Source organism: Oncorhynchus kisutch, linkage group LG5, assembly GCF_002021735.2.
Source record: "Oncorhynchus kisutch isolate 150728-3 linkage group LG5, Okis_V2, whole genome shotgun sequence".
NCBI lineage: Eukaryota > Metazoa > Chordata > Actinopteri > Salmoniformes > Salmonidae > Oncorhynchus > Oncorhynchus kisutch.
Window position 1 is genome coordinate 51,342,806 of NC_034178.2, and position 11,152 is coordinate 51,353,957.

The 11,152-nt window shown below is 42.6% G+C and overlaps 1 long non-coding RNA gene across 3 annotated transcripts; it reads left to right on the forward strand.

The window, feature by feature from the left end:
• The first annotated feature begins 2,422 nt into the window (after positions 1–2,422).
• LOC109882627 (uncharacterized) lies at positions 2,423–8,584 on the forward strand. Of its 3 annotated transcripts, XR_002254044.2 has the most exons (7): positions 2,423–2,498; positions 2,901–3,032; positions 6,537–6,675; positions 6,915–6,987; positions 7,207–7,294; positions 7,666–7,807; positions 7,948–8,584. It is a non-coding gene; the product is annotated as an uncharacterized LOC109882627 (long non-coding RNA). The 3 variants fall into 3 exon arrangements; XR_002254042.2 differs by having other exon boundaries at positions 2,425–3,032; XR_002254045.2 differs by lacking the exon at positions 2,901–3,032 and having other exon boundaries at positions 2,429–2,498.
• The last annotated feature ends 2,568 nt before the right edge of the window (positions 8,585–11,152 follow it).

Genomic DNA, 11,152 nt, shown 5'->3' on the forward strand with positions numbered 1-11,152 from the left:
TTGTAGACCTCCACAAGTCTGGTTCATCCTTGGGAGCAATTTCCAAACACCTGAAGGTACAACATTCATCTGTACAAACAATAGTACACAAGTGGGACAACGCAGCCGTCATACCGCTCAGGAAGGAGACGCATTCTGTCTCCTAGAGATTAACGTACTTTGGTGTGAAAAGTGCAAATCAATCCCAGAACAACAGCAAAGGACCTTGTGAAGATGCTGGAGGAAACAGGTACAAAAGTATCTATATCCACAGTAAAACAAGTCCTATATCGACATAACCTGGAAGGCTGCTCAGCAAGGAAGAAGCCACTGCTCCAAAACCGCCAACCGCTATTTTTGATGAAACAAAAATAGAACTGTTTGGTCATAATGACCATTGTTATGCTTAGAGGAAAAAGGGGGAGGCTTGCAAGCCGAAGAACACCATCCCAACCGTGAAGCACTGGGATGGCAGCATCATGTTGTGGGGGTGCTTTTCTGCAGGAGGGACTGGTGCACTCCACAAAATAGATGGCATCATAAGGAGGGAAAGTTATGTAGGTATATTGAAGCAACATCTCAAGACATCAGTCAGGAAGTTAAAGCTTGGTCGCAAACTTCTGACCCACTGGGAATGTGATGAAAGAAATAAAAGATGAAATAAATCATTCTCTCTACTATTATTCTGACATTTCACATTCTTAAAATATATTGGTGATCCTAACTGACCTAAGACATGGATTTTTTACTAGGATTAAACGTAAGGAATTGTGAAAAACTGAGTTTAAATGTATTTGGCTAAGTTGAATGTAAACTTCCAACTTCAATCAATTTTCAAGTTCATAACTGTGCACTCTCCTCAAACAGTAGCATGGTATTCTTTCACTGCACTGTAATAGCTACTGTAAATTGGACAGTGCCGTTAGATTAACAAGAATTAATGGCAGATAGCAGGTTGATTGCCATGTCGGACCCCGCGAACACTGGTAAGTACAACACAACCCATTAATAGCCTAACACATAACACACATCTGTCTGTGGGGGTCGCTACACAGCCCCTCCCCCCACCACAAAGTCCCTCGTCCCCGAGGGAACAAACAAAGTCTCTGAAGTGACCCGGAGGTCTCCTTTGACTGCGTGGCCGGGATGGTCACAGTGTCCAGATGTGAAACAGGGGGCTCCATCCGTGGCAGGGGGCTGCCCATCTGGGACCCAGGGGATAAAGGAAGGGATATGGGGGACAAGGAAGCGGGAATGGGGAATGCAGTCTGTGGCTCTGGGGAACCACGCGGTGACACAGGGAGGGAGACAGGGGGAGTGGGCTTTCTGGAGCCTTGTCTACGGCACCTGGGGGTGGGTGCCTGGAGAATGTCATTGCCAGAGAGGGGAATTGTGGGGGTCCCTGGGGTTTGGGGAGAAGAGGCCCCTCTGTATGGGGCTAACCTGTCCAGGTGCAATGCCACCTTTCTCCCCCTGGGAGGAAGCTGCACCCGGTAAACAACCTCCCGTACCCTCTCCAGGACGCTGCAGGGTCCCACCCTGTGACTGTCCAACTTGGGGCATCTGCCTTTTTTTCTTAGGGGGCTGTAGACCAGACCAGCTCACCAGCAACAAAGTGCCTTCCCTGGGTGTGCACGTCGTAGTTCCTTTTCTGCCTCACACCTGCATTCACCAGCTGCTGTCTGGCGAAAGTGTGGGCTGTCTCCAGGCGGTCCTGGAGTCTCCAGGCATACTCCGGCCCCGGGGGAACATGAGGGCTATCCAGGGGCCGACCAAACGCCATCTCCGCAGGGGTGTGGATCTCTTTCCCCAGCATGAGGAGGGCAGGCGTGCAGGAGGTGGAGTCTTGGACAGCGGAGTGGCATGCCATGAGGACCATAGGCAGGTGCTTGTCCCAGTCATGCTGGTATTTGGCAGAGACGATGGCCAGCTGCTGTCCAAGCGTTTTGTTGAAGCGCTCCACAAGGCCATCACTTTGAGGATGAAGAGGAATAGTGTGGATCTTGTGCATACCCAGCCTCACACATGGTGGCGAACACACGGGATGGACTCTGCAGCTCCAAACCTGCTGAACATCCCTGCTGTCAGGGCGTTGACAATGGTCTCTGCCTCCTGGTCAGGACATCCGCTTCTGACACCAATGGAATGAAACAGCAGGGAGCAGGTCTCGAACCCTCGACCTTCTAGCCCGGGGTCCGGCGCGCTATCGATTGTGCCGCAAAAGTATGCTCGTGCGGCAGAATCGATTTCCGCGCTTATAAACCCAGGGTCGTTACAGTATTTTGGAGTGGACTTTGATTGAAAAGTGTGATGTTTTATTTATTTATGTTTAATTTAGTTCACGTGTTTTATTTTGTATGCTCTCGATTTCCTCCTTTCCCGGAACGTTTTTTTTTAGTTTCTTATTGTTGGTAAACTAGGGGTATAGCTTTAAAACATTTAAGTGCATTCTGGGTAACATAGTAAGTTATCTTCCATTTGTTTACGCAATTGTTGTGCGGAGGAGATGTAGGGGAACTGTAAGTAACGCCCGTTATTTTATCATTCTGACTACATCACATGGTGTACAAGTTTAATACATGTAAACTACTTCAGTGCAATTCCAGACTAACTCGTCATTAGCAGTGGATAAGATCCCCAAATGTGGGAATTACCCCAGAGCATTCGTAAATGAGTCGGGACGACTACGGTCTGGAGGCGAGAAAGGAAAGATTACATTATTCAATACCCCGTCCAGTTATTGGCAGTAATGCACCATTGACATTGGATGCCAACCGCTGTTAAATACGATCGAAGAAGAATATAAGATAACATGTTCGTATAGCAATTGTGTCATTCGAAGTTCAATATGCTTGGCTAGACTCTAGTTGGTTGATAAACGAGGTAAGTAGAGAATGAGCGAAGAGGCTGTTTCGTTACAGCATTGGACCAGCTGGGACACAGAGCCGGTCAGAGGATGAGGAGTCGACTGGGATAAAATACATAAAAAGAACAGCAACACAGGCTTTCGTTGGGGGTGGCGGTGTTGTGCCCAAACGCAGGAGATCTTCAAGGTTGGACTGCTACTCAATTGTGTCAAATCAAATGTTATTTGTTACATTTGCCTAATACAACAGGTGTAGGTAGACCTTACAGTGAAATGCTTCCTTACAAGCCCTTAACCAACAATGCAGTTTTAAGAAAATACCCCCCAAAATTAAAAAAATCAAAGTAACAAATAATTACAGAGCAGCAGAGGCTATATACAGGGTATACCAGTACAGAGTCAATATGCAGGGGCACCGGTTAGTTGCGGTAATTGAGGTAATATGTACATAGAGAGTAGAGGGTAGAGTTATTAAAGTGGCTATATGCATAGATAATAACAGAGTAGCAGCAGTGTAGAAGGGGGGGGGGGGGGGGCAGCAATGCAAATAGTCTGGGTAGCCATTTGAGTAGATGTTCAGGAGTCTTATGGCTTGGGGGTAGAAGCTGTTTGGACCTAGACTTGGTGCTCCAGGAAACCGCTTGCTGTGCGGTAGCAGAGAGAACAGTCTATGTCCAGCTTAATGTTATAGCTTACTCTGAAAGCACCTTTTCCAGCTTCAATCTTTCCACTAGTTTTAAACTGAAAGATGAACATGACACCTTGTACAGTTCAGTGACTCAAAGGAGCTGCCTACACTTCTGACCACTGGACTGCATTTGTTCTGCATCACCTGCCTACTGAATTTGAAGTAGGCCTGGCGAAAAGATACAATGCCTTGCGTAAGTATTCACCTCTTTGGTGTTTCTCCTATTTTGCTGTATTACAACCTGTAATTTAAATAGATTTTTATTTGGATGTAATGGACATGCACAATGTAGTCCAAATTGGTGAAGTGAAATACTTGTTTTCTTAAAAGAAAAAGAAAAGTGGTGTGTACATTCACTCCCTTTGCTATGAAGCCCCTAAATAAGATCTGGTGCAACCAGTTACCTTCAGAAGTCACGTTAGATTACTTAGATTAGATTAGTTAGATTGCACACAGGTGAACTTTATTTAAGTGTCACATGATCTCAGTATATATATACATACATACATACAGTGGGGCAAAAAAGTATTTAGTCAGCCACCAATTGTGCAAGTTCTCCCACTTAAAAAGATGAGGCCTGTAATTTTCATCATAGGTACACTTCAACTATGACAGACAAAATGAGAAAAAAAATCCTGAAAATCACATTGTAGGATTTTTTATGAATTTATTTGCAAATTATGGTGGAAAATAAGTATTTGGTCACCTACAAGCACGCAAGATTTCTGTCTCTCACAGACCTGTAACTTATTTTATAAGAGGCTCCTCTGTCCTCCACTCGTTACCTGTATTAACGGCACCTGTTTGAACTTGTTATCAGTATAAAAGACACCTGTCCACAACCTCAGTCACACTCCAAACTCCACTATGGCCAAGACCAAAGAGCTGTCAAAGGACACCAGAAACAAAATTGTAGACCTGCACCACCAGGCGGGGAAGACTGAATCTGCAATAGGCAAGCAGCTTGGTTTGAAGAAATCAAGACCACTGATAATCTCCCTCGATCTGGGGCTCCAAGCAAGATCTCACCCCATGGGGTCAAAATGATCACAAAAATTCCAGAACCACACGGGGGGACCTATTGAATGACCTGCAGAGAGCTGGGACCAAAGTAACAAAGCCTACCAGCAGTAACATACTACGCCGCCAGGGACTCAAATCCTGCAGTACCAGACGTGTCCCCCTGCTTAAGCCAGTACATGTCCAGGCCCGTCTGAAGTTTGCTAGAGAGCATTTGGATGATCCAGAAGAAGATTGGGAGAATGTCATATGGTCAGATGAAACCAAAATATAACTTTTTGGTAAAAACTCAACTTGTCGTGTTTGGAGGACAAAGAATGCTGAGTTGCATCCAAAGAACACCATACCTACTGTGAAGCATGGGGGTGGAAAGATCATGCTTTGGGGCTGTTTTTCTGCAAAGGGACCAGGACGACTGATCCGTGTAAAGGAAAGAATGAATGGGGCCATGTATCGTGAGATTTTGAGTGAAAACCTCCTTCCATCTGTAAGGGCATTGAAGATGAAACGTGGCTGGGTCTTTCAGTATGACAATGATCCCAAACACACCTCCCGGGCAACGGAAGGAGTGGCTTCGTAAGAAGCATTTCAAGGTCCTGGAGTGGCCTAGCCAGTCTCCAGATCTCAACCCCATAGAAAATCTTTGGAGGGAGTTGAAAGTCCGTGTTGCCCAGCAACAGCCCCAAAACATCACTGCTCTAGAGGAGATCTGCATGGAGGAATGGGCCAAAATACCAGCAACAGTGTGTGAAAACCTTGTGAAGACTTACAGAAAACGTTTGACCTCTGTCATTGCCAACAAAGGGTATATAACAAAGTATTAAGAAACTTCTGTTATTGACCAAATGCTTATTTTCCACCATAATTTGCAAATAAATTCATTAAAAATCCTACAATGTGATTTTCTGGATTTTCTTCCCTCATTTTGTCGGTCATAGTTGAAGTGTACCTATGATGAAAATTACAGGCCTCTCTCATCTTTAAGTGTGAGAACATGCACAATTGGTGGCTGACTAAATACTTTTTTGCCCCACTGTAGTTGTTGGTAGTGTGCTCTTAGTATGTTTATATTTTTGTTCTGTGTAGCGCTGTATTTTTCATGGCGTCATTACGTCATCTACCTACGTTATATAGCTATGCACGTCAGCTTCGACATCGGTTTTGCACATCAGCGTTAAACTAGACAATCGGGCTGATGCCGATGTTGGCATTTTTAGCAAATATCGGCCAATTCCGATATGCTCACCAATATATCGTGCATCCGTAATAATTATACTCTTAGCAACAATGTTTCTTTAATTTGCAATATGTAGAATCTATGAGAATAGAGGTACAGAACTTTTGTGAAACAGCACAGTTGAGAGGTAGATGGGAGGGGTTGAGTGGAGCTGAAGGATGGGACTAAAAACAAACGAGTCCGTAAAATGTATATAGTATGTATAAGCTGGAAGTAGAAGCCTAAGTGTTGCTGTCCATTAGTTTACTCCACTTAGGGGAGGGATGGAAGGGTTAGGGGAAAATAATCAAGTAATTTTGCTTTGTCATTATGGGGTATTGTGTGTAGGTTGCTGAGGAAAATGTTTTATTTAATCCATGTTAGAATAAGGCTGTAACATAACAAAATGTGGAAATGGTCAAGGGGTCTGAATACTTTCCCGAATATGCAATATTAAAGCTGATCTGTATGAAATTACACTTTAATAAAAAATGACTTTCTATACAAAATGCTGGAGTATAGAGCCACATGTAACATTTCAGCTTCATTGTCCAAATACATATGGTGTGGACTTCATATACACGTGCATATAGTCATTTATATGCACTTGTGTATATGGTTCGGTCATTAACTAAGTTTAATGAGGCTTGAAAAATCAATGTGGTGAAATACGTGTGTGTGATTGATAGCACTGTATTTGTGTCCGTTTGAAGAAGTGAGTGTGCATTTATTTAAATACGTGTTTTTTTTCTTCTTCTGATGAGCAGAGCAGTCAGCCCAAGCTGGAGGTGTTCCAGGAGATGCTGAGTAAGCACCCCAGTGTGTTCTATCCCTCCCACACTCCCAAGAGCTTGTTGGTGCACTGGCAGCTACTCAAACAGTACTATCTGCTGGAGGACCAGAGTGGTGAGAGAAACTCAACTGAGCTTATCTGTTCATTACACAGTTTACATCCCAAATGGCACCCTATTCCCTTTTAGTTGGTCAAAAGTAGTGGTGCCATTTGGGACACTGTTAGCCCATCACTTGACATCCATGGAGTGTAGTTACTATATTTATTTTAAAAAAAGTTAACTATACACAAATGTTTGACTGTTAAACTAAGTGAGTTGAGCCTTATTGTATGGTTTGATTCTCTTTTGCAGTTCAACCTCTCCCTAAAGGAAACTAACTTCTCTGATGCTGAGCAGCTGGTGGATGATGCTAAGCTTCCCTGAGGTTAAATTCAGAGCTCCTCCCGTGTCGGTCATTTTAATCAGTGTCTCTGTCTCGTCCAAGACCAAATTATATTAGCACCATAGTAAGATGACTGTGGAGCAGGTTAATTATATGGAAATGTATGCTTACAAAATATGAAAATATATGCACACATGACTAACTTGCTTTGGTCTGCTAAATGTCCTGTATTTTATGAAGCTGATCTGACTGTTCCTCTAGATCACCCTGGGCAGAGCCACCAAGGACAAGCAGATCGATGTAGATCTGTCTCTGGAAGGACCTGCCTGGAAGATCTCCAGGAAACAAGGTGACTCACTACATCACATGCAGCACCATGACATAGGACCTCATTTAACACTGGTTGTGTCTGAAATGGCACCCTATGGGGTGGCGCTATAGGCCCTGGTCAAAAATGGTGCACTATGTAAAGAATAAGATGCCATTACAGACACACCCCCAATCTGCATTATCTGGGTCTGAAGCTGAACAACCAGTATTATCTGGACTCTACAGGGCAGTGCTTGTCTTGTCCTCACGTCACCTTAGTGAAATTATACCCTGTTAAAATGTGACTGTTTTCTACTAAATGTCTGTCATGGGGTAATATTATCAGGACTTTACCTAGTTTGTCATTGTGTGTTTATAACTGGTTTATAATTCTATGTCCATAATGTACAGGGATCATTAAACTAAAGAACAACGGAGACTTCTTCATAGCCAACGAAGGCCGCAGGCCCATCTACATAGACGGCAGACCAGTCTTGTCTGGCTACACGTGGAAACTCACAATAACACAATAACTCCATCCTCTGTGGTGGAGGTGTGTGGATGGTTCTGGATGACTTAAATGGCAGGGAATATGATTGAGAAATCTGTTAAAAGTGGCAAAGGGTATATTTCATAAACAACAACAGCCACCTCTTATAATACATGAACCTCACAAGTAATTTATCTCTCCAGATTGCCGGTCTTCGTTTTGTATTCCTGATCAACCAGCAGCTGATCTCACTCATCAAGGCAGAAGCAGCTAAGATGAACCAGCAGTGAGAGAGAGGTAGAGCTGTGCTTCCTCAGTGGAGCAGAGGCCAAGGCACATGCCTTTGTCTACTGCCCAGCCAGCTCCTACATACAGAGCAATGAGGTCCACATGAAGGAACCCAGAACCCCTTTGGTCATGGTTATACAGTGGCGTAAGAGCAGGACACCCACACACTGAGAATGGTTGTGATATTTGGTAACCTTTCCACTGCTGGGTATCTTAAGGTGAATCTTATCTCAAAGACCCTCAATTATACTTTCAAAACTACAGGACCATAACTCCAGTTTAGTCGTGTTTAAATTGGCATTCATATCATGAGGTTCCACAGTGCATATAAGACAATGAATTGGTTTTAATTCTGTTTTTCAATTTTTTTCCCCCATACAGATTGGTTTAGGTTGAGCTGATACATGCAAAAATGCATTTAGGACCAGGATAGGGAATCACTTGAAAAGGGATATTGTGTATGTATGTACAGTTGAAGTCGGAAGTTTACATACACTTTAGCCAAATACATTTAATACTAGTAAAAATTCCCTGTCTTAGGTCAGTTAGGATCACCACTTATTTTAAGAATGTGAAATGTCAGAATAATAGAGGAAATTATTTCTTTCTTTCATCACATTCCCAGTGGGTCAGAAGTTTACATGCACTCAATTGGTATTTGGTAGCATTGCCTTTTAAATTGTTTAACTTGGGTCAAGTGTTTCGGGTAGCCTTCCACAAGCTTCCCACAATAAGTTGAGTGAATTTTGGCCCATTCCTCCTACCAGAGCTTGTGTAACTGAGTCAGGCTTGTAGGCCTCCTTGCTCGCACACGCTTTTTCAGTTCTGCCCACAAATGTTTCTATGGGATTGAGGTCAGGGCTTTGTGATGGCCACTCCAATACATTGACTTTGTTCTCCTTAAGCCATTTTGCCACAACTTTGGAAGTATGCTTGGGGTCATTGTCCATTTGGAAGACCCATTTGCGACCAAGCTTTAACTTCCTGCCTGACTGATGTCTTGAGATGTTGCTTCAATATATCCACACCATTTTCCTACCTCATGATGCTATCTATTTTGTGAAGTGCACCAGTCCCTCCTGCAGCAAAGCACCCCCACAACATGATGCTGCCACCCCCGTGCTTCACAGTTGGGATGGTGTTCTTCGGCTTGCAAGCCTCCCCATTTTTCCTCCCAACATAACAATGGTCAATATGGCCAAACAGTTCTATTTTTGTTTCATCAGGCCAGAGGACATTTCTCCAAAAAGTACGATCTCTGTCCCCATGTGCAGTTGCAAACCGTAGTCTGGCTTTTTTATGGTGATTTTGGAGCAGTGGCTTCTTCGTTGCTGAGCGGCCTTTCAGGTTATGTCGATATAGGACTCATTTTACTGTGGATTTAGATACTTTTGTACCTGTTTTCTCCAGCATCTTCACAAGGTCCTTTTGCTGTTCTGGGATTGATTTGCACTTTTCACACCAAAGTGCGTTCATCTCTAGGAGACAGAACGCATCTTCTTCCTAAGCAGTATGACGGCTGCATGGTCCCATGGTGTTTATACTTGCGTACTATTGTTTGTACAGATGGACATGGTACCTTCAGGAGTTTGTAAATTGCCCCCAAAGATGAACCAGACTTGTGGAGGTCTTTTTTTCCCCTGAGGTCTTGGCTGATATCTTTTGATTTTCCCATGATGTCAAGCAAAGAGGCACTGAGTTTGAAGGTAGGCCTTGAAATACATCCACAGGTACACCTTAAATTGACTCAAATGATGTCAATTAGCCTATCAGAAGCTTCTAAAGCCATGACATCTTTTTCTGGAATTTTCCAAGCTGTTTAAATGGCACAGTCAACTTAGTGTATGTAAACTTCTGACCCACTGGAATTGTGGTACAGTGAATTATAAGTGAAATAATCTTTCTGTAAACAATTGTTGGAAAAATTACTTATCATGCGCAAAGTATATGTCCTGACCAACTTGCCAAAACTATAGTTTGTTCACAAGAACTTTGTGGAGTGGTTGAAAGACGAGTTTTAATGACTCCAACCTAAGTGTATGTAAACTTCTGACTTCAACTGTATGTATCTATATTAGTGCTACTTATGCCAAAGCCATGTAAATGTGACAGTTTCTTAGATTTTTGTATGAAAGTTTGGATTAAACTTTGTCATTAGTTGTATGTCCTTCCTTTGGGGAGCCATTTCTTAAGTGTCGTCATAATAGCATGTAAATGTAGGGGGTTTGTTCTACCACAAGGTAACGCTGTTGGATAATTAAATCGGTTCAAAATGGCAGATTGTTGTTGTTTTTTACTCTTCAGTCTTGATACTGAAGCACACATTATTACAGAGTGTATTTCATGTTATTCATATCTGAGAGTTGAGCGGTCAATGAACAATATAAATTCTACTCCATAATTTGCCTGATTAGGTGTAGACGGAACCTCAGAGTCCCATGAGCAGGTGTAGTGCTTGTCTGACTACAGTATAGTACTATTTTCTTCGCAACATAGTAGAAAGTTGCTAGTTAATTTCCAAAATCGGAGACACCACAGTCTCCGTTTTAATATGCTGCAATATTAAAAATATCAGATCAGTGGATATGCAGATTTTCTAGAAGTGAAAGAAGTCTATTGAAAAATACGATATTAATCTGTTAACGCTCACTTGTAGTAGCAGTTAATACATTCATAAATAGTGGTATGATTTACATAAACCCTATGATCTTATGCTTATCTCCGAACATGCTTATCTCCTCATTGTGGAATTTTCTGTTAAATTTAAATCAAACACCCTGTGTTATCCTGGGTGCCAATTTTTATTGATGGGCATTGAGTCTTTTCGGTGAGCTGGATCATTTTTGCTCCGTTCACCTTAAAGACATTTGTCTAAATACAGATCTTCGTTTAGAAATCTTTCCCACTATTTGTTGTTCATACAGTGAGGATTTACCATCTTCAGATAATGTAAAACAAAGTGGTATCTGATCAAATGTGGATGTTGGATAATTAAATTGATCAGCAGCATCAGGAATTGGAATAACAAAATAGGTTTACTCACGGCTTGCTTTATGTTTTACCATTTATTTGATTTGGGGATGTAGACAATTTCTGAAGTAGCTAGTTAACCCTATTTGG